This window comes from Cavia porcellus, unplaced genomic scaffold (genome assembly GCF_034190915.1).
Source record: "Cavia porcellus strain 051 isolate PalLab524CR breed Dunkin Hartley unplaced genomic scaffold, mCavPor4.1 scaffold_6, whole genome shotgun sequence".
Lineage (NCBI taxonomy): Eukaryota > Metazoa > Chordata > Mammalia > Rodentia > Caviidae > Cavia > Cavia porcellus.
Window position 1 is genome coordinate 39,086,058 of NW_026947489.1, and position 26,875 is coordinate 39,112,932.

The 26,875-nt window shown below is 48.7% G+C and overlaps 2 long non-coding RNA genes and 1 pseudogene across 14 annotated transcripts; 2 read left to right on the forward strand and 1 right to left on the reverse strand.

The window, feature by feature from the left end:
* The first annotated feature begins 279 nt into the window (after positions 1–279).
* LOC101787908 (uncharacterized) lies at positions 280–24,442 on the forward strand. Of its 13 annotated transcripts, XR_010048041.1 has the most exons (11): positions 281–746; positions 907–1,078; positions 1,649–1,702; positions 3,525–3,596; positions 15,225–15,327; positions 15,453–15,548; positions 18,557–18,761; positions 21,837–21,950; positions 22,154–22,276; positions 23,293–23,463; positions 24,112–24,442. It is a non-coding gene; the product is annotated as an uncharacterized LOC101787908 (long non-coding RNA). The 13 variants fall into 13 exon arrangements; XR_002792673.2 differs by lacking the exon at positions 1,649–1,702 and having other exon boundaries at positions 280–746; positions 15,225–15,336; XR_010048046.1 differs by lacking the exon at positions 1,649–1,702 and having other exon boundaries at positions 280–746; positions 21,866–21,950.
* Positions 6,374–7,886, reverse strand: LOC134476423 (uncharacterized). Its single transcript, XR_010048051.1, has 2 exons — positions 7,813–7,886; positions 6,374–7,634 (listed from the first exon to the last, which is right to left on the reverse strand). It is a non-coding gene; the product is annotated as an uncharacterized LOC134476423 (long non-coding RNA).
* On the forward strand, positions 10,771–10,870 carry LOC111758540 (U6 spliceosomal RNA; annotated as a pseudogene).
* Positions 24,443–26,875: the final 2,433 nt, after the last annotated feature.

Consider the following 26,875-nt stretch of genomic DNA (forward strand, 5'->3'; position numbering starts at 1 on the left):
TGGCCTCCAGGTCTGTGGGACAAAAGTTGGAGGGAGATTTGTGTATGAGAGCGAAGGGGAGGGGGTCATGGGGAAGGGGGGGCTTTGACAATGAACTTGAGACAAACTTCATTAGCATGCAGGCCTGCTGTCTGTCACATCGAGCTCAGATCAAGTTCCCATGCAGGCCAGGAAAAGTGGGAGGGAGAGAAAGGGAGGGGCCCAGAGTGGGGTGAAAGAGAGAAAAGAGACCGGACCATTGTACCATTCTGGGCCCCAGCTTCCACCAAATATCGGGACCCCAGCCCTGGAAACCAACCCCCAATCACACTCGCTCCTCTAAGAACAAGATGATTTATCTCCCACTCTGAGTCTGTGGTCCCACCCCTCCTCTTCTGTCTGGACTTCCAAGAGCTGGTCACCCCCTCCAGCTCTCAGCCTTCATCTTCCAATTGTCACTTTCTCCTTCACCACTAAGATCTGGATTTTTGATTAGTTGGGCAGACTAGGTTAGGGGGCCAGAGGGAAGAACACCCCAAACTGTCACGTGGCAGACCATGTCCTCTTTCTGTGACTTCTTATCAGCTCCCTTCCCCAGCCTTCTCTTTCCTAGCATTTAATCACTCTCTGAAGTTTAAAAGTGAATTAAAACTCAAAGGAGCCTGGGGACAAGGGTACTTCTGTCACACCCTTTCTCTCCTTTCCTTTGGGGACAAGGGTGACCTGGAAGAACAATAGCGTCCCTCAACCCCTTCTACCAGCCTCAGGTTAGAAAAGGCAGCAGAGGAAGGTGGAGAAAAGGGTACAGATGACAAAGACCCCTTCCCACACAGACGTGAAGGGGGGGCTTCATCAGAGTGGGCTGTGATTTTGGTGGTGCTGATGTCTCCAGATAGGGGCAGCACCCCCTTTTTGCTGCCTTTTCAGGGAGAGCAGCAAGAGAAAGAAAGAGAGAAGCAAATGAAATTCCTGAATGGATAGACAGATGCTACGTCACCGGAGCCGCATCCTCCACTCCACAAGAGGCTAGGAGCTGGGGGGAGACAGGCAGTCCAGCTGCAGGGGCCACCGTGCTGCCTCGCCTCTTCACAGGAGCCTGGTAAGTAGCCACTGGGATCCTGAATAGATCCCAGCTCTCTCAGACATCTGAGCTGGGGGTGGGAAGGGATCCCCTAAAATGAATCAGAGCACCATAACCCTCCTACTTTGCTACTGGCTAATGGAGGCTGGTAAAATAATCACAGAAAGAAAAGGCTGATAAAAGATCTAGGGGGACCTCAAGAGGCATGAGGTCTGAATAAGGAGAAGGAGTTGGCCTAGGTGGGGCTTTACCTCCCGCTGCCAGGGTTTGTACTTTGAAAGGTGGCCCTGCCTAGCCGCCCAGAGCGCCTCTGGGGCCCCTCCTTCCCCTGGCCCCTGCCAGCCCAGACAGCTCACTAAGTTTATCAATGGGATTGGAGGAGGGAGCTATAGGGTCATGGTGCTACTGATCCTATTAATCTGCCCCTCCCTTCTCTCCACCAGACATGGCCAACATCTTAATGCTTACACCAGAGCAGAGGCAGGAGGGAAGGTTGTAGTGGAGGTGGAAGGGAAGAGAATAATGCTTGTTGGATTTAGGCTTCTGATCTTCCTTCCTCCCTCTGTCTCCTATTCTTTTCTGCTCTAGACTCGGCAGGTTTTAAGGGAAGAAAAAGTCTGAGAGACCCACGTTTCCAGGAAGGTAGAAAGCAGAATTGCGGGGTGGGGTGGGGTGGGTGGATCCAGAAAGATGTTATGGAGATTTAGATTAATTTCACTCTTCTTCCACCCCTTTGCAATGGACTGGTAGGTGGGAAGGAGGCAGAGGGAAGCCAAAAGCCAAACAAGGGGTTGCTGTAGATGCTTGGGCTAAAACAGAAGACAGCCCTACTCTAGCCCCTTCCTCATTTATCAAATAGAGGTGTTTTGTCTCTTTGGTGTTGTTTTAAGAAGCGTCAGGAGGTGGAGACCCAAGGCACTCTCCTGCCCCTAGCCCTCCACCACCCTGCACTTTCTATTTTGAATCACTGGGAGCATTGTAGGGCAGTGGAGGTCCAAACAGAGCCCCAGCTCCTGGTGCCCCAGAGGCCAGAATGCGGGGAGAGAGGAAGCTGCCAGCCATCATTCGTGTGCACAGCCTTGCATATGGGGCTGTGCCCTTCACCACTGTGTTCCTCAGGGCATTGTGTGTGTGCCTGGTGTGGATGGTGAAATAGCAGGGCAGAAGTCAGTGAGGAGAGGTGTAGCTGCCCCATAGACCCAAGCCCTCCCACTAATTTGGGTTGAAAGAGGAACCAGAGGTTCCTTGATATCCTTCTGCCTGTTTTCTGGTTTGTCAGCAAATTGGCATGGGATGGAGTGGTCCCTATTTGACATGATGCTAATGCAGTAGTTTCAGATTGAAGCATCCTTTTATGAAGTGGATGAATTAGCAGAGCCCAGGCTGGGGTCTAGTATTTGTGGGTGTAAAAAGTTGGGGGATATTCAGAGCACCCCCTAGAAATCAGGCTTGGGCATGAAGCTTATTCCTGCTCCCCAACACTCACACTCCTTTTCTCATTTTCCCTGCACTTAGTAGCCTACTTTCTTGACTTAAAAAAATTAGTTGTGGATTGTTTGAGGTTAAAGAATCCATCAGCTTCTCAACATATACACATAAACATACCAGTCCTGGTATTTTAGGAGCTCTGTTACCTAAACTATATGTCACTCTTGAAAACCCTAATTTAAACACACCCATCCTGTTATTTTTGGAGCTCAGTTACCTTTGCTACACATAATTCCCCCAAACTCCAATTTAACCTGAAAGCAAAGTACTGGGAAGACTACAAAGGGTGGACTGAGTTCTGTGCCCAATGTTAAAATAATGATAAATAACTGATTTGTATTCACACCTTTTGTGTTTGTGAAAAGGGAGGACAAAATTGATAGTACTGGTGTCCTTATGAATCCTGAGAGATATACATGGATGGGTAGACAGGTAATGACAGGGAGGGCTGGGGAAAGCTAGAGAGATTACAATAGAGAATATCTTCGGTGTGTACAACACTTTACAGTTAATAGTGTCATTAGATCTAGACAGACAAAAATCCATACTCAGCCAGATTCTTCATTCCATTCAAAGTGTGGTCTCTGGTAGACCATAAGCATTAGCAATCTAAGAGGAAGCAGGGTTCATTGGTCAAGAATTAGCTTCTCTAAATTCAAGACCAAATTTCCATCATGGATTTCGCTCAAAACCTGGGCCTGAAGGTTTTGGATGGTAGTGAAGGAGGTTGTGAGGACCAGACAGGATTAGAGTCATTCACATAAGATGAAGCGACAGGGGGCCCTAGCCAGCCTGCAGGTCTAAGCTTTTCTCTTTCAACCTCCAGGGGATGGCCTGGAGCCCTAGAAAAGGAAGAGGGAAAGCCTAATGCTCAGGTCCTGGGGGTGCAGCACTAGGGGGAGTCACAGAAGGCTGGGAGCTGTTAGGGAAGAGATCAGAGCCCAGGACTCTAACCTTGACATTCTCCTCCTTACAGGAGCTGGGGAGCTGAGAAGCAGCAGCCTCATTTGTTTCTGGTGTCATCATAGGTGGACCTCTGGCTGTTGGGGTATTTATTTTCTTCCTTGTTGTTTGTGATGGTGGTGAGGGTGGGGGGCAAAAGGGGAAGCTGGCTTTATCACCTGTGTTTATTCTTGTCCTCTCCACCCATTCCCACCTCTGATTCTTCTCTAATCTGCAGTGAGACCTGTAAAGTTGGTAACAATGGGAACAGAACAAGATAGCTTGGGAAGAAAAGCATCAGTTCTGTGACAGAGAGGAAAACTGTGGGGATCCAGGAACTCTCCTGTCTCCTGCAGACTCCCTAGGAGAGAGAGAGACAATGAACCCTAGGGGAGGTGGTTGGTTGCAGAGGGAAACACAGCTATCCATGCATGGTGATGAGATGAGAAAGGAAGGGAATGTTGGGTTGAGAGGAGTGGGCCCTGTGAGCAGGTATGTGTGCCAGATCACGAGGGCATGCATCATATCTTTAAGTGTCAGGAGGTGATACTGTTGGAGCGCACATGGATTTGCCCTTGCATTTTTCTGAGTTGATTAAGTTTGAATGTGTGTGTCTGGTACCCTTGGACATGGTACCCATGCTTACACCCCTTAAGGAGGCCTATGCCACTGGTCAGGAATCTTGTAGGAAGGGTCCAATCTGGATGAACCAGCAACCCTCTCCCATCTCTGCCACCCTGTTCTCACCTCCCCAGCATCCCAGGGGCCCTAGGGCGAGTGAGTGCTGTGAAGCTCAAAACTGAATTGGGAGCAGGCCAGTAAGATGGTGTTTAGATAGGCTGGCCACTCCACCAGAGGAAAAGATACTCTTAAAGGGGAAAAGATGGTACTCCTAGGACAGAATACTCCTCTGTAGTATGTCTCCACCACTCTCTTTAACCTCCCCTGCTTGCAAACTATCTACATATATCTGTGTCTGTATCTATATATTCTATATTCACACAGTCTCACTATATTTTTACTGTCAATTCCCATTCTTATTTGTCACAACCCCATAGACAATGCAAATATTTTATAGGAAAGAATAATGTATGATCATGTTTACAATAATAATTCATTCATAAAACAGAAATAAATATCTGTTCTTAGCCTCTCTCAAATGCAGCTTTCATTTGTGTCTTCAAGACAAATTAACCTGGTAATTGAAACAAAGAGAAAATATGTCTTTATTGAATTACCTGAATATTTCAAGAGAGTGGTTTACTGCCAAAATGTGTTTTGGGACATGAATTATGCAGATCTATCTAAAAGCTGCATCCAGAGTAATAATTCTGACCATGTTTTTCTCCGCATGATCCCCTTCAGACAGACAAAAAGAGGGCAGTTCAAGGGGCATGGAGGGCACTGAAAAGACCACAGGCTCCTGAGTTGAGGAGACCCACACTCACAGGGATTAGCCAGGGATTCAGGACACTCTCCTCAGAGTCACCCAGAATTTCCCTGGAAGAACTCAAGGTGGGATCCACAGGTCATCTCCCTGTGAGAACTCTAGGGAGCAGTGTCACAAGCTCTAGCTAAGGCCTCCCTAGAGAAACTGAGGCTGGTGGGCCAACACCAGAGGACATCCACTTTGCTCCAGGAGTTTACATCCTACAGGCTTGCCATATCTGGCGTCTTCCCTGTTCAAAGGAACCACAAGATGGTCATGAACACAGCCCACTAGGCACAATGCCCCATCCCCTCCCCCTCACCTATCTTGGAATCCCACAGAAGGCAAAGTGATCAATGCCCTGCTCCTCACTGTAATGCCCACAACTGTAGAATGGCAAAAAAGACAGGTGTACACACAGGAGCACACAGACCTTTACTAACTTATCAGTTCCTGGCTCTCTTCCTGTACTATGTTTCTATACTCTGCCTAAAGTTTGCCTACTTTGTTTCTTCCTGAACAAAGAGTATGTCAGAAATTGTCTCTGCCCTCAAGAGGCTGTCTCATTTGCCACCCTTCAACTAGTTCCTTGTTTGAAAAGGGAACAACATGGATTGATATGCGAAGCTATTCCAATTCCCATGCAGTGCTGAGTTCTCCAGGTTTTTTTCTGGCTTCTACTCCTGTAGGGGAAAGGAACTGCTTCTCCATTGGAATCAAGGCAGATACCCCTGGACGGGAAGTTGGGTTGTCCAGGAAACCTGTCAAATTCAAACAGAAGTGTATTTTTCCAGGAATCTGGACAGGGTGGGGATTCCATGTGAACATGCCAAGACAGTTTAGAATAATCTTTTTGCCTTTGTGTGCGTGTGGGTGGTCTCTCCTTAATCTGGACCTTCTATTCAGACTGAAAACCTCTTAGAACTCAGACCCACAGTAAAAGGCAGGAAAGTGTTATTCTTTATCTAGTCACATGGGGGAATTCTGATATATGTGTTTTTAGAACACAGCTATACAACGGAATGTACCCATTTCTCTCTTGACATTGGTTTTTGAAGAATTCTAATTAAGTCTGAATTTGATAAGGGAATCTCTCCTAGGGGGAAGAAAAACTTTGTGTCCTCTTCCCTCTCAACAAAAATACAGCAATGCCTGAAAAGTTGGTCTCTTGATGCTGGAAAGGAGAGGAAAAGAAGGTTTACTTACAGTGCTTTAGGGAGGGCAAGAGAGAAGATACTTGTGGGGAGAGTTGCTGGTGTGTCTGGAGAAATGTAGGCCCAATTTCAAATTCTGGAAGATCCCATGATAGCAGTGATTAAATGGTTTGCTGAGAAATCTTTGAGGGGGCTGTCTTGCATGGAGAGAAAAGGCTGGGATACACTGTGTTTCTCCAGGATATATAAGGGTGCATATTTAAGGAATGTATTAGCAGCAAGCTGACAGGAAGGTCTATCTGGGAGAGTATTTGGTTCCATTTATTTATTTATTTATTTATTTACTTACTTACTTACTGCAACTGTTCTGGAGGAGCAGGGATGTCAAGGCTTCCCCTATGTATTCTGAACTGCAAGGGCAGCTGGGAGGACATGACAATATGGAATGGTGTAGGGAGTGGACACTGTCTGCCTCTTCTCCTTTCACTGGCTCTTGTACTCACTGTTCTAGGGTGGTCATATGTGAAGTATTGGCACTGTGGAAGCCTTCCTCTTGGGTAAGGTCCTTGAGTGGAAGCCAGCAGAGGGAAATGCTGTGCCAAACCTGAGAATACCCTGAGATCCTGTAACAATTCCAGTAGGTAGGCAGCTTCAAGGCCACTGAGCTTTCTCCTGACTCAGACTATGCCCACTGTCTCCAGTAGCAGTGGTTATTCAGACATGATTCCGTCTATGAGAGGTACACCAGATTAACCCATTGTCCATTCACTTGGCTGAATAGCTTTCCAGCTTGGCTTTGTCCAGGGCTAGGCACACCCACAGATAAAACAACATGGGCAGACCTGAGATCAAACAATGGTCCCTTGGAGTGCACCCCACCCTAGGGACCACCTATAGTCCAACATCAGGAGAGCAAATGGTGCTAACTGACCCATAGGATCCAGGTATCTGAGCTTTAGAGTCTCTCTGGGGAGGGATGCAGAGGAATGTGAGTGGAAAGGTGGAGTGTCTGCTCCTTGGCGCGGACTGCAGCTCCTAGAAGCCAGAAGATTGCTCTCTGATCTCCTCTGGGTAACCAGAATCTGGAATGTGCTATCAGCAGAGCTGTGTGCCACCCAAGGCTGAGACAGCATTATTTAGGCTCTGAATCACCTGCAAAAAGGATGAACCAGGAATATTCTGCTGAGCCAGATTGGGAGGCAGGTTTGGAAAGTTGAGACTGGATGGAGCCTTGTTAGAGACCGGTCTTTTCCCTTCAGGACAGAGTTGAGGGTGCAGGTGCACAGAAGCAGTTCCTTTCCCCTAAAGTTGGGAAGGAGTCTTGACCTCGCTCAGGCCTCAGCGTCTCCCAGTAGGAGTCCCAAACTCCAGAATCTTTCCCTCACTGTTTGAGTTGAAAACCATCCTAAAGATTTGTATCACAGTTTGGTAAGGATCAGAACGGGGAGAAGCATAAAGAATATTGAGTCGGGAAGAAGGCGAAGAGGTAGTTTCGGGGTATCTTGTCTCTTGTGGAAGGGATCTCTTTTGTACCTTCGTGCCTCATCCCGGTGCAATACACCTAGGGCCACAATGGAAAATATATATCCAAGAGCGTTGTGGATCAGAAACACAAACAGCAATACATTAGCCGTGGCAGGCGGGTCTCGGAGATAGGGAGGGCAGGCAGCAAGAGGCAGAGAATCAGCACACAGACGTAGTCCCTCCCACACAACCCTCCTCCCACCGCCACCCCCTACCATTCTGGCTAGGAAGAGAGCCCCAATTGTGAGTCAAGGCCGGGCCGGGGAAGGAGGAGGGGCGGGGCCGAGAGTGGAGGCAGTGACGTCACGCTAGGTAGAGCCAATCAGAGGCTTGCCTGAGGAGGGAGTGCGAAAGGATGAATGAAAAGTCCGGAGCCGGAGCGCGCGGGGCCAGAGCCGCGGTGGAGGCCGAGCTGGGAGCTGGGCAGGTGAGACCCGTACCGCCCCGCTCGCCCTAGCTCGGTGAAGGCAGAGAACTGGGCGAGCTGTTCCGTCCCGGCGTCCGCAAAGCGCGGGCGTTCAGAAGTCGGGTCCCTGTGCTCCACCGGCTGTAGCCGCGCGGAGGACTGCGCCGAGGGCTCTGGTGGACACTGGCTGTCACGTAAGTGGCCTCCCCGCCGTGGGCGCGGAGTGGGCGCGCGCATAGGGGACCGCTTGCAGTGCCTTCACTTCCGCGCCCTTTGGGGACCCCCTGGACCTGCTCCTGGTCAGTCCCTGGCCCGATCTGTATTCCTACCAGCCCCTAGGGCATCTCTATTAGTGACCCAGCTATGGTTATAGCCTTGGGTTGTTTGTGATCCTCCCAGCACAAAGCCGTTCCTCGGGGATTCGGTAGGGCCTGGGGCTCGGCTCCCGGTCGGACCTCCGCCACTCTGCTCTCCGCGCACCTGGCTCACACGTGCTTTCTCGGATCCCGTGCTGGGTGGGTTCTTTGCTGGGGAGGCTCTGGGGCGCCTTGCCCTCCGCCCCACAGGTTTCCCTTTCCTGACGCTAGAGGATTTCCCAGCTTCCTACAGGGGTAAGCTGGGCTTCACCCCTTCGTTGGCGGCCTGGCTCCTCTCTTTCCTCGCGTCCCCTTCACTCTCGCCGCCCTCGAGAATGGAGAGTCGGCCGGGGCACTTTGCGCTGCGCTTCCCAAGCGTCCATGGACCCAGCGAAGGACTCACAGTCTCCGGAGGAGGCGCTGAAGCCCAGCGAGGTCGGAGGCTTTGGCGCGATTGGTTCCTGCAGGCTTCCCGGGTGGCACGAAAAGCTAGGAAGCTCATCCTCCCGGCGCTGGCAAGACTCCCACGTCTGATCGAGAGGGACACCGGGAAAGGGGGCTTCGGAAGCTTTTGGAGTCTGGGTCCGGGGTGGATCCCAGACCTCGACACCAGAGGCCATGGCATCCTTTCCGCGCCTTTTTCAGTCTCTCGTGCCTGCATCCCTGGGTCTGAATCATGCGGTCCAGATTCCATCGCTCTCCGCCGCCTCCACGCGTGTCTCCTCCTCCAACCCCCACGGGCGGGCTGCGACTGGAGGCTGCGGAGGCCTGGGCGGCGATGGCGGCCAGGTGGCTGCGTGGAAGAGGCAGCAGCCGCAGCCAGGAGGCGGGGTTGGTTGTTATCTTTGGTTATCTAGCTGTATGAGTGGTGTGGAGTTTTCATAAAGCTAGATAACCGAAAGTAAAAATAACCCCATACACTGCGCACAGGAACTGAGCGGGGGCGGGCGGGAGGTCTGGGCGCAAAAGGACCTTGGCTCACTCGAGAGACTTTCCAGGTAGGCGGCGCCGGCCCACACCTTAGCCCCGGGATGCAGCACCCCGTTCCCCTCCTTCCTGGCTCCGCGGTCCCCTGTGATTCCCCTCTGCTCCCTGAGCTTGGAAAGCTGCGTCCAGTGAGCAATTCGAGCAATCCGTGGAAATCTTCGCAGGACTGTGCAGGACGTGCCTGGGGCTCCTGGCCCAGGCTTCCCCTAGCAGCACAGGGGAGCCCTTTCTCTCCAGGCCGCCGCTGCTATTGCTGGCAGGGCATGATTGTAGGAAGGCACCTGAGAACCTTGGCCTGGGATTTGACCCTCTCTCCAAACCAGCTTGACTAGGTGGGAGTGGAGAATCTCCAAATGGAAGTGAGTGGAAATAGGGCCAGGATTACTGAAGTGGGAGTGGGGTTTGCTCTACAAAAGAATTAGCAAGCAAGGGAACCAGCTGGACAGAATAACAGGAGACCTTTTGCCCAACTACAGGTCTGGGGCAATGGAGTGCAAAATATCTCTTCTTCCTTTTCATATTCTCTCCTCCTTTGGGCATAGCGACAGAGAGTGATGCCTTTAAGCAATTTTCATGCTGCTTTTGTTATCAATGACCACAGGCTTTGAGTTGGAATCTTTCAGGGCACCCTACTCTCTTACACCAGCCTCACTCTTGGAAATCACATACAAGAGCAAAAGGCCCGAAGGAGCTCAAACACGAAGGACTTTGTAGTTTAGTATCTATGCTACTCAGAGAAAGCAAAGAATTAGTAAGACTCATCAGGGCCTTTCCTAAAAGAATCCATTTATCTGGCCTGACCTAAATATTTTGAGCAAAAGAATGGTTAGGTTCAGCTGAGGAAAGGAGGGTCTATAGTTGCTTTGCAGAGTAAAAGTAAATGTGGCCAAAGCTAGAACCCACCATCTGTCTGCTTTTTTCATCACTTCCCACCTCTGTTACCTGGCATTCCCGGACATGGGGCAGTAATGAGTTGCATCCACAGGAGAACTGGGCAAAATGACCTTTTTTGCTGCCTCTGCTTTTCAGTATAAATTTAAAATTTCCTGATTTTTGTAGCTAGAAGATAATTACTCAATTATATATTATGTAGGAAAGATATTGGTGAATCCAAACTTTTAAAAAAAGAGGGGGGGGGGAGGTTTAGGGACCCTGGAATACATATGTCTCCTCTCCTTAGAGATTTGGAGAATGGAGAGATTAGCACTTTTCAGCTATTTGGAATTTGAGTTTCTTGGAGAAAAGGAGGGTGGAGATTGGATTAGGGAGAAAGGGAATAGGTTTTAGGCTTGGACTAATAATCCCCAATTTATACCTACATGCCCTTCTTCAATCCCCCAACGTCAAGAGGGGCTGTTATTAACTCCATTTTATGGGTGAGCCACCACACATCCCAAGGGCTTCAAACCCGAGTTTTTCCCACCGTGCTTGCTTTGACAGCATATATACTAAAGCTGGAACGAGGCAGAGAAGATTAGCATGGCCTCTGCACAAGGATGACCCAAAGCTTTTCCCACTGAATTTGCCTGTGGGAAGCTGGAGAAAGAGTGAGGTAGGGAGTGGAGGTGAGTCTGCCCTGTGACAGAGGGAACAGTTCAGGAAAGAGGAAAGGCAGCCAAGAGGAAAGGACCAGTTATGAGCCACCAAGAAAGACAGGCTTCTAAGTCAGGCTTGGTGCTGTGCCTAAACTGTCTTGTATAAAATATTTAGCTCAAGCCAGGTAAATGAATTCTTTTAGGAAAGGCTCTGATTAATCTCCCCTAGTTACATGGTGGGAGATTGAAGCAGAAGGATCACAAGTTTAAGGCCAGACCGAACAACCTAGTCCCTCAAAATGTGGGGAGGGGTGAGACAGGCTCTTACTTTGTATTTCAGGCTGGCCTTGAACTCAGTATGTAGCCCAGACTGGCCTCAAACTTGAGATGATCCTCCTGCTTCAGCCTCCCCAGTGCTGGGATTACAGGCATGCTACACTTAAAAATAAAAATTTAAGGGGTTGGGGATTTAGCTCAGTGGCATAAGCACCTGCCTTGAAAGCAGGCAGTCATGAGTTTGATCCCTGGTACTGATAAAAAGGAAAAAGACAAAAAAAAAAAAAAAAAAAAAAAGATGAGGGATGTAGCTCAGTGGTAGGATGTGTTCATAGCATGCATGAGACCCTGGATTCAATCTCTGGTACTGCTCCCATCAGGCTTTCTGGTTGGTTTCTTTTTGACTGTTTATTTTTATTTTGTTGTGCTGCTGGGGTCAAACCAGGGCCTCTAGCAGGCTAAGCTGGACAAGTTCTCTACTATTGAGCTACATCCTGTCCCCTTCCCGATTATTTATTTATTTATTTATTGGTACTGGGGATTGAACTCAGAATCTTACACTTGCCAGGCAGGCATCGTGCCACTAAGTTTCATCCTTGGCTCAACTTTTTTTTTTTTTTTTTTAGTGCCAGAAATTGAACTCAGGACCTCGTGCTTGCCAGGAAGGCCCTTATGCTGCCAGGCCTCTCCCCATGTTTTTAACCTCTTGTAGCTTGTTGGAAAGATGCATTTGGGATCCTTTGAAGTTCATCCACATGGAACTTAGAATCTATATTACTAACCACAGAGAGTTTATATTATTAATGTTGTCTTGTAGGAGCACAGCTGACCACAGGATCATTCAAAGAACAGAGGGCCCCAGGAAACCTGGGAGTTGAAAGGTTGAACCCTAAAAAGCAAGCACCTCTGTGGAAAGGCGGGATGCAAGCCAGGAGGGATGCGGGGTGAGGGTTCACGTCTGCTTTATGTATGCATATGGTGTGTGGAGAGGTGTATGGTGGAGTTGCCAGGAGGGATAGATGGCTGTTTGTGAGCCACATGTTTCTGCTTGTAAGGGTAGTGAACTGGTGTGTGAACCAGTGTGAGGTTGAATGTGTGTGGCTCTACAGTACTAAGGAGCTTGGTAGGAGATTAGGGATACCTGGTCATGGCCAGGTAAATCCACTATAAGAGCAGACACTGTTGGACTTAAAGGGTTTGTCAGATGCAGACTCACAGTGATGCCATTATAGCATTGTTCCTCCTTCAGTTAAATCCGGAAGGAGATCCATAGGACCGGGAGTCAGGGTTGACAGGGCCTCCAGAGAGCCTGCGAAGTGAGGGTCAGGGAATCCACTTGCTAGCATCGCACCTCTGTCTGTGTCTAGAAATTTTTAGTTCTGTTCTTTAGGTCTTGCTATCTTCACTTAATTTACTAGAAATCAAATCCCCTCAATCCCTCATCCTAATAATCTCTTGTTGAATTCAGCCCAGGCAGCCAAAGACAACTTTCTCCTAAGTATTTGACTCACATTTGTGTTGTTACTTCACACCCTCACCTTGGGACATTTCCCCCTGCCCAGGCCTAGGCATTGAATGGTCTTGTAGATAGGTCCTTGTGGTCATAAGAATTATAATAACTATTATAACCTTCAAGCTTGGAGAGAGAAGAAGTGGAAAGAGCAAATGTGACTGAAGTGAAGTCTAGGTTTGGGAGTCATCATTTACAGTTATACACATCTCTGTATCATCTATTTATTTATATATTTTGCAGGACAGTATTGGGGATTAAACCCAATGTCTTCACATTGAGCTATACCCCCAGACTTTTAAAAATATTTTATTTTGAGAAAAGATCTGTAAGTCAGTAAGTCTATAAGCTGCCCAGGTTGGACTCAAAACTTGCAGTCCTCGTGCCTCAGCCTCTGGTAATACTAGGATTATAAGTGTGCAGGGCCACATCCAGTGATCTCCAAGTCTTGATTCACATGTTTGTATAATTGGGATAAAAATTATATCCTTATGTTTTTGTTTTTGTAGTGCTGGAGATCAAACCAGAGCCTCACAAAAGCCACTGAGTTGTATCTCCAGAGCTCTGTTAAGGTTGTTAGATAGATCATACAAAGAATTCTGTATAACCCACCCCATAAGATGTGGTTATGACCATGGGGGGAAATCTAGATTGCAGGCAGGTCAAAGGCTACAGTTTGGGAAGTCTTGTTTGATAGTGTGTGCTTGATCTCACAATGTAGAAAAATGGCTCTCTGGCATGTTCATGATAGAGAATCTTACATTTAAGGATGAGCAACTGCCTCTTCTTCTGGTGGGTTTTTTTTTTTTTTTTTTTTTTTTTTTTGTACTGGAAATTGAACTCACAACTAGCACTTGCCAGGCAGGCATTCATGCCACGGAGCTAAATCCCCAGTCCCTCTTTTCCAGTTTTGAGAGTAAAGAAGAGGCTCCTGGGGATCTGGGTGGGAAATACAGAAGTCTGTTGGAGGAAATAGGTTGGGTCCACATGGCAGAATGGCCATGGGCTTATTTGTAAGAAAGTGTCTGTTCTTCCAAGGTTAGGGAGTTGGAATGGTGGCAATTATTTCTTCAGCTTCCCTCCCATCCCAGTGTTCTGGGGTTAGGCTGACCTTCCCTATCTCCTTTACTTATCAGGATCTCAGAGATCAAGGGATCATAATGCTGTTTGGCCCACAGGCAGGCCTTTAGGTTACTGCTTTTAAATCACTGGAAGGAAATGAGAACAAAACTAAAAACCTTCTTGGGTCTTAGAGGAGCAAGAGAAGCAGGAGAAAAGGTGGTTGGGTATGCATGTAGTTAGAAGGGAGGTGAGAGAAAAGGGGAGTCTCCTCCTTCCCTCCTAGGCTCTGCCAGGACAAGTGACACCCCCTCCTTCTGCCCTAATCTCCCCATTAAGGCAACTCTGAGTTTGTTATGACAGCAGCTGAAGGCAGCTGAATTGCTGTTTGCTGTGTCTGCTAATTGGACTGAAGGGTTAGAGTCTGGACACTGAAAGGGACCATTGTTGCTGTTTACCTTCCACAGCTGCCTCCCTGGGGTCCCTGAGGGTGAAGGGGAGCAGCTTGTCCTGAGGTCTTTCCACCTATCCCTGTTTCTGTACCAAGTACCATGGCAGGGAGACACTTATGTCCTCACTTTGAGATGGTCTGAGCTTCCACAGCACAAAGGACACAAGCCCAACACCTGAGTGGTTATGAGGCCAGGCCCTGGGGACATGTATGAGCCCATAAGTGCCTATCAGCATGGGAGTTATTCGCCCATCTTTCTCCTCCCTATCTGTTCTTTCTTCTTTAGGGTTACGGTCCTCCAACCCATCAGGCTTCACCTCTGCACTTTTTCTATCTGCTTCCTTCTAGGCCAATGATTCACAACTTGATTATGCAATGCAAATAATGGGGGGGGCACTTTTTTTTTTTTTTAAAGAATACAGATGTTTGGGCTCAGCCTCAAACCAATGAAATCAGAATATCTGGGAATGAGATCCAGGCTTCAGTTTCATTTACTGAACAATGTGGATTAAGAACCACTATGTAGTTTCATCTCTGCCTGGAAGACACACACACACACACACACATCTTGGTCGGTCCCTGCCTCTTTTCTACTTACACTCCTGATATCTGCAAATGCTATCAGGCTGGGTGTATCTTTCATCTATTGCTAAAGTCCTTTTAGGAACCATAAAAATTAGATGTCTTTAAGTATTCTCTCTCTCTCTGTCTCTGTCTGTCTGTCTGTCTCTCTCTCTCTTTTTCTCTCTCTCTTTCTTTCTCTCTCTCTCTCCCTCTCTCTCCTCAACCTGAGCTCTTTCCTAAGGGCAAAAAGCACCGACTCCACCTCCTTCTGGATTTCCCACTAAGATCTAGAGGAAGTTTGGACTGATCTGCGGCACTTAAGTTCGAGATAAAGGACTGGGAAGCTCTGTGGTTCATTGACTCTCCTTGCTGTCCTTCCCTCCTAGGATTATTGCCAATTTGGAGGTTTCCAAGGAGAAGACTTTCTTCTGGGCTACATTCCTGTTTCCTTACTGTATCTAACTCTGCTTCTCTTCCTTTTAGTTTCTCACCTGAGCTGGGGCAGGTGGGTGACCCACCACCCTCCCGCCCTCTTTCCTTCCGGAGATGACTGAGCCACGTCCAGCACCACGGACAGCTCCCCGTGGTGAGTTAGGTGCTGTGCCGACCTTTTTGGAGGGTGAGGAGGGGCTCTCCTGTAGGTACCAATAGACGTCAAACAGCCTAGAATTGACTCAGAGATTTGCTTGTGTTTGGCATTCCTATCTACAGGAAATCAGATTTTTCTTCATGTGAGGACTCTGAATGACGGATCGCTCCAATAGGAGAAAGGGTGAAAGTGAGATTTTGGGAAGGAGTCAACCTTAGGTAATGTAAGACTTGGGATGGACAGACCAGGGAAGGCTACAGTAAGCCCTGTGTCCTTTTACATATCCCAAGGGTGTGAAGTGGGGTAATCCAGGCTGCACTGTTGGTTCGTGGAAAGCCAAGACGCAGGCTTTGAAATTCAGCTTGGCCCTTTCTACACACCTGGTGTTTCCCAGGTTAGGCAGAGCAAGTCTAATGTGGTAGGGAGGTTTATAGGTTGCTCTCATACAAAAAAGGAGAGGATGCATGTACAGTGTCCATGAAAGCAAGAAAGAGGTAGACTGACAGTTGTCCCTGTTTGAGGAGGCCTGGAGGGAAGGCCCCAGGGAAAAGCACAGGGAAAGGTATACCTAGCCATAGCTGGCAAGCCATGAGAGAAAAGGCAAGGAACCACCATCTGCCAGGGCACAGAAGCCAGTGGATGGCCACAAGGAGTCTCCAGAGGCCAGCAGGAGTCACACAAACTGGAACAAGGCCTGGGAAAGGCCCTTCTGTGTGCCCATGCCTGCTCCCCAACACCGTGAGCCTAGAAACAAAGAGGCTATTCTCTCAAATTTGATGCCGCCATCTCTGGCTGGCAGTGCCAGGTGGTGGGGGCATCAGGGGGCGTCAATCCATTATCTAACCCCCCATCTCCTAAGTCCTCTGGGGCTGGATGTTGGGGAGGTGGGTGTTCCATACTACATTGCCATGGCAACCACCCCAGCCCCCAATCCCTAAAGCACAAAGAGAGACAGCTTTCACCCCCACCTCCAGGAAGAACCTGGGTCTGGCTGGGAATCTTCCCTTGGGAATCCTCTTTCTGATGCACAAGCCATGGCATGCATAAGCATCACCTTTTTAGCACCCAGAACAGAAGAGTCTGGCATCAATAGGCCATATAGACAGGGAGGCTGGTGTGCCATGTCTGGATACAAGTGAGTACCCTTCCCATGTACTTAGCCCTACTCTCCCCAAGCTCCCTGCTTCTCACCTATAGTCAAGGCCCTCCTAGGTCTTCTCAGCTGAATCAATGGGCCATGACCTTCTACTCTTTCCCAGCATTGAGGGATACCCTGTCACCCTCAGCAAACCTCCAGGTTGTGGGAATGGAGAAAAGGAGGGACCATTTGTAACACCCTCCATCTGCACCCTCTACCATTACTCATTAAGCATTCTGCCCCCTCCTTCCGCTTGTTAGACCTGATTTGCATACATTTGCATAATACAGTTCATTTGCATTCCAGGAGGCTCATGGTAGAAGCCAGGAAAAGCAGGGAGGGGGTTAGAGAAAAGAGTAAAGGGGAGAGATTTTGTTTTCATCAAAGTGGGGGTGGTCCTGGGGAGGTGGCAGGAAGAGGACAGAAATAAAAACTCACACTACTCTCTTTCTTCCCTTCTGCCCTCCCTCCCTGAACTGGACTCAAATGCCAAAGAGAGATGCCAAGCAGTCGGCATTTCTGTCCTTTTTTGTCTTTCTTCCTCCGGCCTTGGCTCCCTAGCCTGGCCCCCCACCTTGTTGGACTCAGGCTTCAGAGAGAAAGAGGCAGGGGTAAGAGGCAAGCTGTGGGAACGGAAGTAGAGAGAGGGAGGCCGCCATCTTAGGTAGCTGGCACCCGTGAAATGGCCGCCTCTGGCAGGTGTGGGCTGAGAACCAACTTTGGTTGGTGGACATGGGGGAGAGTGAGGCTTATAGGAAGGATTTTCTGACTGACCAGAAATATATTTGAATCTTTCTACTAGTGGAATTAAGGAGAGAGAGGAGGGAAAGAAGAAAGCATAGGCCATGAAATGATGTGAGATTCATCAGTACAGCAGGTAGTACAGAAACCTCAGTATGTAGGTCTCAGAGGGTTTTGAGCACTATGGATAATGTTGAAGGCACAGTGGGTATCAGAACAGTGGGTATCAGTAGGGAGGAGAGGGTGAGCTGTGGGTAACAAGGATCATCTGCCAATTTGAAGATCGCTCAAGCCAGTGAAAAGCCATTGTGATTTGGAGGTGACACTTCATCTCCCCTCTTCAGTTTAGCAGTCTGGCCTCCCTCTTCATAGCAACAGTGAAACTGTATTCTCTCAAAGCTCAGTTATGGCCTCCTCATCTGGGCCTACTAACCCTTTCTTAGAATGGGTCCTCCTTGGGGCTGGGGATTTAGCTCAGCGGCATAAACGCCTGCCTCTCAGGCAGTCATAAGTTTGATCCCTGGTAACAATAAAAAAGAAAAAGACAAAAAAAAAAAAAAAAAAAAAAGAATGGGTCTTCCTTGACCTTTGTGGAAATTTTCATGTTAATATCATCCCATCTTCCCCGCTGGCCTTTGGTTCTTCTGTTGTATACTAGATTATTCTCCCTTGAGTGTCACTCACTGAGTCTTCTGAATCAACCAGTTCTCCAATCACAAGTGTTCCTCAAGCTTCTACTGTGAGCACTCTATCATTTTTCTCCTTTCCTGTCTTCTGCATTTTCCTCACTTCAGCTATCAGCTGAAGTAATATGCTCTCATTTCCTTAATCTTAATCCAAAATACTAAGTGTACTCTTAACTGCTACCTGGAGTTGCAACCCTTAGCTCCCTGATCAGAGATCAGGAGGATCCCATGCATAGGTACTAGCTGCAAGGAGTGCTGGGGACATACCTGTGCTCTAGCTGTGTAGTGGTGGCATGGAAGTACCAGGACTCAGGAGGAAGCCATGTTCAGGGGTTTGGCTGCTAAACTTTCTGTTTCTTCTCTCTGTAAGGGGCATCAGACTCTGAAGTTCTCAGGTTTAAATTCAGGGCACTATCATAGGCTTGCCTCATCCATACCAGTGCTGTCAAAACCTATGATTTCTGAAGGCTGAGGATTTAGCTCAGTGGCATAAGTGCCTGCCTTGCAAGCAGGCAGTCATGAGTTCGATCCCTGGTACCAATAAAAATGAAAAAGACAAAAAAAAAAAAAAAAAAACCCTGTGACTTCCTTCTTTTTGGCACATCTTGCATCCCTGCCTTTCTTTTCCTCACCTCTGCCTTCAATCATCTCATTTACTCAGCAAACATTTGTTGAAGCCCTACTATGTGATGAGTGCCATATGAAGAAGGTTGAACACAAAGCTGCTGTGGAGAGCTAGCTGTCTACAGAGAAGGCAGACACCATGCCATGTTCCACAGGCCCACACAGAGTGCTGGTGAGCCCTGGAAAAGGGCCTTCAGGCTACGTTAGGGAGCTGAGGAAGGCTTCCTGGATAAGCGACCCAGGTATGTAAGGGTTTATCAATTTAAGGGATCTGAGGAGGTAGGTGATCCCAGGATTTGGGAGGCTGAGGCATGAGGATTGACCTAAGTTCAAGGCAGCCAGGTCTATATTGTGAGACCCTGTCTCAAAAAAAAAAAAAAAAAAAAAACAGGAGATAGATAGAGAGAGAGAGAGAGAGAGCCCTTCATACCATGTGAGGGAGGCCAGCTTTGCTGCTGATGTGGTGCTGGGGAAGTTTGCTGATAGCCCAAGACCCTATGCATAGGATGGGGAACAATACAAGGAGGACTGGGGACTCCTACTTCTGGTCGCCCTCTGAGCCTAGCACTCAGCAGACATTTATTTTCCTGGCTCTCAGCTGCTTCCAAATAATGTAGGGATGTATGGCAGGCCTGGGAGCCAAGTTTGCATCCCTGCCACTCCCTTTTGGAATCTCCTCCATCACGCACACACACACCCACACACATGTGGGTGGGGACAGGAGAGGCTTGTGGGAGCTCTCTGGGGGAGAGATGTAGAGAAGTGAAGAGCTGAGGTTGGGTCTCTAGCACAATGAGCATCCTAGGGTTAGGGCAGCAGATGGGCGTGGAGACAGGGACAGGGACCCTGGCCCTGACTTTCTGAGGCAATGAGTTAGTCTCTGAACTCTCCTGAAAAAAATTTAAAAGGATTCAAGAGGTCAAAGTCTACAAGTCCAGGGAGCTGGAGTGGACAAACAGAAAGGGGCAACTGTAAGGAGTTCTTTAGAAAAACGTGACCAGGAGCAGGAGGACACCCAGTGAGATGAGGAGGCTGGAATGCAAGAGGGGGTGCCTGCTGCCATCTTGGCCCCCCCCCCCCCGTCAGCCTTTGCACAAAGACTTCTTTGTGAGTGGCATGGAAATGGCCCTGTCAGGTGAGACAGCTTAGCTTCCTAAGGCCCCGGGGATGGGGTAAAGTGGAATTAGAGGAAGGGAGGGCTGATGGTGGCCTCAGGCTTTAACCAGGTCTGGACAGGAAGTAGAGAGGAACTGAGGTCTGGCCAGGGTCTCATGGTGAGGCTGTACAGAGCCATTTTTAGGACTGCCTCCCATCCCCCATGCAGTCAGCCTCCCCATCCCCACCCCACACGTAAGGCCCTGCCCCTGTCTGCTCCCTATTTCTCCCCTGCTATGCCTGCCAATCCTGCCAGGTGGTCTCTCTGGTCTTCCTTCCCAGCTCATACAAAGCTCTCCAGGGTGCCTTTGGGCCTGACACACCTGAACCTCCTCTCTTCTTCCTGCAGAATGGCTGTCAGGGTTCTCCCAGATCATGCCCATAGCCTCTCTCCAGGGAGAGCTGTAATAGAATGGTGGAAAGATAAGAGTAACCAGAGCCAGAAAGAAATGCTGAGGCCACTGCAGTCTCCAAGCCCACTCTTGTCTCTCTAGGGGACATTCTCTGACATTCCTCACTGCCAAGCTCTTGTGACCATCCTGGCCCTTCTAGTAGTTGTTTGAATTAGGACACTTGGAGTGGCAGAATGGTTGCAGTCATTGCCTCAAACAGCACCTTGCTCAGACTTGGTTGGTGGAAGGTTGTGTCTGCAGGAAGATCAAGAAAGCAAGGGATTTGGGGTTTTGACTCTGAACTTGGACAGGCTGGTTAGGATACATATTATGACTTCCTTCTCTTTCTAGCTAGGTGGCCTTTGGGTTTAGATTTTCTTCAATGGCTACCCTGAAAAATCAATAGAATGGTGTGATGGGAGTATTTGTAAAGCTGTGTGCAGATGTCAAATTAAAACTAAATGCCAAGAGAGAGTTGTAGGGCCATTGGGGGCTGCTGGGAGCAACCAGGAATAATTCCCTGTTGGAAATGTGAGCCTCAGGTGGCCAAGGAAGAGAGCAGAGGTTCGGGGGTGCGATCCATGACGAAGGCCCATTCAGGGAGGGTGTAGGGCTCTGTGACTGAAGTTCTTGGGGTCTGAAGCAAGTGAGAACTGGATAAGACTGGTTGAGAGGGGCTTGTTTTTAAGTGTGGTGGTCTTCTTAACATTGTATCTTTCCTCCTCCTTGGAGGGTATGCAGCTGCTGGCCACATATACACACCACCCAGCAATATTGGGAGGAGAAGAGGGACAGGGGGATCCCTGTATTCCCACTTTGCCCATAACCATCATATCCTCCAATGGTACCAAGGTCAAATATTATGGACTTACTCCTACATGAACGTGTGTAAGATGGTACCCCCAAGCCCTGACACCAGACACCCGTTGAAGTCCCATTTTCTGTCTGTTCAGCATTGCCAGGAGTAAGCTAAGTTCAGACAATCTATTTAGACTTCCAGGCCCCCAGGCCAGGGAGACTTTAAGCAGGAGGATCTTTTGTCTCTTAGCAGTCACTCCATGTTGTGCAAGCAAGAATCAGGAGGAGGAAAGACTTTGGATCAGGCTGAAGCTGGCATATGGAGGGAGAGCCCTGGGCACAAGGCATGAGCTTCACCCGGCTGGGGCTGCCTTCTGCTGGGATGGTCCATCTGGCACCAGCTGGCCTCCCAGCACCACCCCGACAGCCAACCTGACTCTTCCTGCTGTTGCCATGACAATTGGCTGCCATCTTGTACTTCAGTGACCTTCTATCTGGATTTTCCCATGGGATTCCTGGAGGATCAGAGATAAGCCTCTAGGGATTTTTCAGATACTCATCCCATAAAATGCACATTGATGCATGATTTTTTAAATGGCCAAAATGGAAAACATACTATGCATCAGGCTCTGTGATAAGGGTTATTTCATGTAGCTTAGTAAGAGTTAATGACTAAAATTCCAGAAGTGGGCCAGGGATTTATCTCAGAGGCACAGGCGCCTGCCTGGCAAGCGCAAGGTTGTGAGTTCGAGCCCCAATTTAAAAAAAAAAAAAGAATAAACAGCTCATATATTAAGATATGTCTGTAAGGCTATAAGTAGATTTCTCAGGGTCAGGGATCTAACTCAGCAGCATAAGTCCCTGCCTGGCAAGCACGAGGTCATGCGTTTGATCCCTGGCACACACACACAAAAATTCTAAAAATCCTAACCTAGTTTCTATACCAAGTTGATTTTTCCTCTCTCCAACCAGAACATTCTGCAATCTTATTCCTGCCTTAGGAAGTCCTTCCCAAAGTCTAACCAAGACTTGTACTGCTACAGCACCAGTTCTTTGACCTGTGGCTTGACATGGCTGAGGGGAGAGGTAAGGAAAGAATTGTACCTAGATTTAGCTGCTTAATGGAGATTCCTGGAACCCAACTATTGGGAAAGAGAAACAGACTTATTTAGCTTGGTTGAAGGGCCAACTATCCCTTTGAATACTTGTATGTCCACACTCAAATCTTTTGTTTATGGAAGTCAAGCCCCAAAAGTGTTTTGAGTAGGAGGGTCTTTTCTTCCTTTCAGCACCCCCAAAGAGAGGCAGGAGAGAGGGTCTTCTGGGACTTCTGCTGGGGTCCTGTTGGAAACCAGCCTTTTCCTTCCCACTACCATGGAGTTCCAACAGAGGCCATGAAGGATGCTGGGATGGTGAGTTCTTTCCTTCCAGGGCCCAACCAGAAGCAGAGAATGATCACTTTGACCTTGAGGGCCATCTATAGGGACCACCTTTGCTGAGGAGACCCTGAATGGGGAGCAGGTGGAGAGAAAAAGGAGGTTGTTTTTGACTGAGGAAGGATGGCCTGGAAGGGAGGGGGTAGGGGATAATTTATGATATCATCCCCCGCCCCACTTTTCCAGCCACCACACCTCTCCCCAGCCCCCTGCTACTGTACTGTTGCTAGGAGATCCTGCTTTGCTGTGTCTGGGGCTAGCAATGGAGCAAAGGAGCTATGGGCTAGCAGTAGGAGGCTCTTCCATCTGGACTCTTCCTCCTCCATTCAGGATCCACCCACAGACCTTCCCAGGCTCTGACAGACACCAATCCCATACCTCTTCTGCTCTTTCCCCAAATCTAGCCAGCCGGGGGGAGTAGGGTTCCTGGGCATGCTGGAGGGTCTGGAGCAAGGAGTAGGAAGGGATGTCTAGGGCCAGAGACTGACAGAGACTCCAAACAACAGCTGGCCTGCTCTGGGACTTGTTAGTCGGCCAAGGCCAGGACACAGGTCACAGGGTGTCCAGGACACAGACCTTGAGGAACTCAGTTTTGGAGGAGACATTCTTTAGCTTTGGATGTCTCCTCATATGTGAGGAGCAGAGCAGAATTCGCATTCCTATTACTCCATACTGTCAAGGTCAAGGTTAGGGGCCTGAAAGGGGAAGGAGGAGGAGGAGCCAAGGCAGGGAGGGGAAGCCCAAATCCAGGTGGTAGGATGATGACCCAAGTCTACGTTAGGCAACACTGGGGTGGGGGGAGATCCCCTTCTCTTTCTAAAACTGCATCTTTTCTCATATTTTGAGGCTCTTGGAGATGTCAATTCAAGGTGAACTTTAGAGGCTGCTGAAGCCGCTGGCTCCCATCTTTGGATGGGACAGGAGCCTTCTGACAACTGATTTCTGGGCAGCTGGCCCCTGCCTATTATCTCCTCTCTCTCCTTTTGAAACAGGGTCTTAGCAATGAAGCCCAGGCTGGCCTCCAACTCAAGAATCCACCATCTGTCTGCTTCAGCTTCTCAAGTTCTGGGATCGCAGGTTGGCTACATGTGTCTGTCTTTGAGTCGGTTTCCCTCACCTCAAGAAAGGCAGGAGCAGCCTGGAGTAGGCATCTACTTGATTCTGTGAGTATGTTCTTAGCTCTTGTCTCAGTTAATCTTTCCAACAGTCCAGAAAACAGGGCCACCCTGTCCCCACTTTTCACAGGAGAAATCCAAGCCTCAAGAAGGAGATGTCACTTTCCCAGAGAAACAAGAGTAGTAAATAAGGCTGAGCTAGAAATGGAGCTTTGTGTATCCCAAAGTGTATGCTCCCTCCCGTGCCCAGGCTGACTTCCTGTGGAGAGGCTAGGAGAAAAGAGGACTAGATGGGCAGACTCTAAGGGACATCCCTGTGGGATGAAGACTGGATTGAGGAAGAGACCATAGGAGCTATGGAAGTCACTCAAATCCTCTCTGATTGGTCTCTAGCCCAAAGGAAGCACCCACCAACCCTCCAGTTCCCAAATCAAGTTTTCCGGGCTTCTTGCCTATTTCTTGAACATGAATTCTTGGGATCTGAGGCTCTGCCTAGGTAGAGCCCTTGTCACTGTCTTGGTGGCTCTTGTCATGGAGCCCTCCCCAGCACCTTGCTTTTCCTGATGGGAGAGGGGCCTCCAAGTTCACAGGAAATTTCCCCTCTGCCTTTTCCTAAATTTTCCATACAGACTATTTATTTCATTCTTAACAAATTTTTTCTTTTCTTTTTTTTTTTTTGACAAATTTTCCTTTCAGTACAAAAAGTATAAGCAGCTACTTCACCCAGTTGGCTGTGTTCCTCCAAGAAACCTTCCTGGGTTGGCTAAAAGATGAGATTCAGCTGCAGCGGATCAAAGTTGATGAAGATGGAGCAGAAATGGGAAGAACCCAGCCCCTGGCCTGGGCAACTCAGGCCACCTACAGTCACTGGGATCAAACCTCCCTGGACCCATTGCTCCTATGTCTATCATCTGCCCATTCTGGCCATCAGTTTACCCTGTCATTTCAGCTGGGACTCCTGTGTCCTCAGAGAGGGAAATCTCATCTCATGTTCTAATAAAATCTTTTGAATATTTAGTGATAACAATGGTGGTAGTGGCTGTTCCTTGGTGGGTCTGAGAGGGAGGGCTCCCTAGAACAGAGGTCAACTGCTAATGAAGCCACATTGTTACACAAGGACAAAGCCCCTCTGAAGTCAGTACACCCACCAGGTGAGAGGTTCCTCCCACATAGCTGGGCCACCTCCGTGCCGTGCCCAAACTCATCCATGATCTATCTGGTCCACCCCAAATAGGAGAGATGTACAGATGTTCCCAGTTGAGGAAGCACCTGAGGACCAGACAATAGAAGAGGATGTGCTCATCATGGTGCCTGGGGGCCACTGTGCCTTCCATGACTTGCTCAGACTTGTTCTCAGGATCTGCATAGTCCCCAGGGGAAGAGCATCTCTGTCCCACAGGGCCACCCTTCTGCTTTCTCTCTGTCCATAGTCAGTGGAGACAAGGAGAAGATGAATGTGACTAGCATGAGGAATTCAAGTTAAATTGCAAGGAGGGCTGATCAATAAAAATAAGACCTTCAAATGAACACGAAGGGGCATAGAAGTCAGAGCAAGAAATCAAAACTATGAGCGGGCACAGCAGTGCCCACCAGCAATCGCAGCTACTTGGAAATCTGAGGCAAGAGGACTGAAAGTTGGAGACCAGCCTGGGCAACCTAGCAAGATCCTGTCTCAAAAGTGTTATCTATTTATTTTTTATTTTTAAGACAAGGGGCTGAGGATTTAGCTCAGCAGCATAAGTGCCTGCCTTGCAAGCAGGTAGTCGTGAGTTCGATCCCCTGTACCGATAAAAAGGAAAAAGACCAAAAAAAAAAAAAGCTATTTTTAAGACAGAGTCTCTATGTAGTTCAGGTTAATGTTTGTTGTTTTAGTTCAGGTTAATCTTGAACTCATTACGTATGTAGCCCAGGCTACTTGTGGGAATCATCCTGCCTCAGCCTCCCAAGTTCTAGAATTATAGGTTTGAGCCACAGTGCTTATCTTTCTTTTTTCTAGTCTTTTTATTTAATTTTTTTTTTTTTTTTTTTTTTTTTGGTGGTGGTTCTGGGGATTGAACTCACAACCTCACTTGCCAGGCAGGTACTTTTGCTACTGAGCTGCCCTTGAACTCAGTTTGTAGCCCAGTCTGTTCTCGAACTTGCAGCAATCCTCCTATCTCAGCCTCCCGAGTTCTGGGATTTCAGGTGTGGACCACCATACCCAGCCTCTGTCTTTCAAAATAAGATTTAAAAAAATTAAAAGGCTAAGGAAGTAGTTTAGTAGAAGCAGTTCAGGCACCTACTTACCTAACATGTGCAAAGGTCTAGGTTCAACCCCTAGAACCACTCCCCCACCAAAAAAGAAAAAAATTAGAACTATGCCTTTGACCTCATTTTGCCCATAACATCTGCACCCAACATGTTCCTTCTAAAAGACGACTCTGCTGAAGAGTGCTCGCAGTACCCAGACTACCATCACCTTTTATGGTCTTTATCACCCTCCAGAAACTTCTTCCTGTAAAACCACAATTCCTCCAAGAAATTATAGTCTGGATCCCAAAATCTTTCTAAATTCCATAGCAAAAAGCGAAAATGTATTTCCTTCCCACCCCATCCCAAGAGGCAACCATTGGTACCAGAGTCCTCCATGAGGTGCTCTATACCCTTCCAAGCAACATGCACTCCCTACCATTTGCATTCTGATCACTGGCCATCAGCTCCTCTGGACCAGGCCTCCCAGCCAGAGATGAGACACAGTTGCCCATGTTGTCGGCAAGGTGCTGGTCAAGCGCTGCTTAGAAGTCTCCTATCAAGAACCTTGTGGCCTCCCCCTCTTTATGTCCTTCCTAGCTTCACACAGGAAACTATAGAGGGGGAAGACTATGCCCTGGTGCTCAGCATGGTGCACATCTGTCAGGACAAGAGGTTTACATGCCAGAATCTTTGGGTCCCCCAGAAGGGCAGGTCCAGGAGGACACATTGGGGTAGCATATGCTGAGGGAGTAGCCATTCATTTCATCTCAATCTGGCCTACCTGATTAGCACTGTGCCTTTGACCTCATTTTTGACCTGGCTCATGATTGCCAGGTCAGAGGGGTGTTCCTGAGGCTTGCAGCTCTCATTCCACAGGACCCAGTGTAGTGGAGGAAGCAGGATCTGACTCCATCAGTCAGCACCACTCCTCCTGCCTTTGTTTGGACCCAGAAGCCGGAGCACGGCCTTCCTGGGTCCCTTAGCCTCTGGGTGTCAGGAGCCCTGGTCAGGGAGTAGCAGCCATCACTGAGACAACCCTCTGCCTCCAGTAGTGGTCTCCTGCTTGGAAGGCAGGCTTCTGGGTGAAGGAGCTGTGGTGGCTGGAGGTGGGAAGGACTCCTCTGACAGGAAAGGAAAGGGGCAGGCGAGACAGCAGGTGGGAAAGGAGCACAGAAAGACCCAGAGTCAGACAGGGGCAGGAGGGGTCCTTCCCTCCGCAGAGATGCCA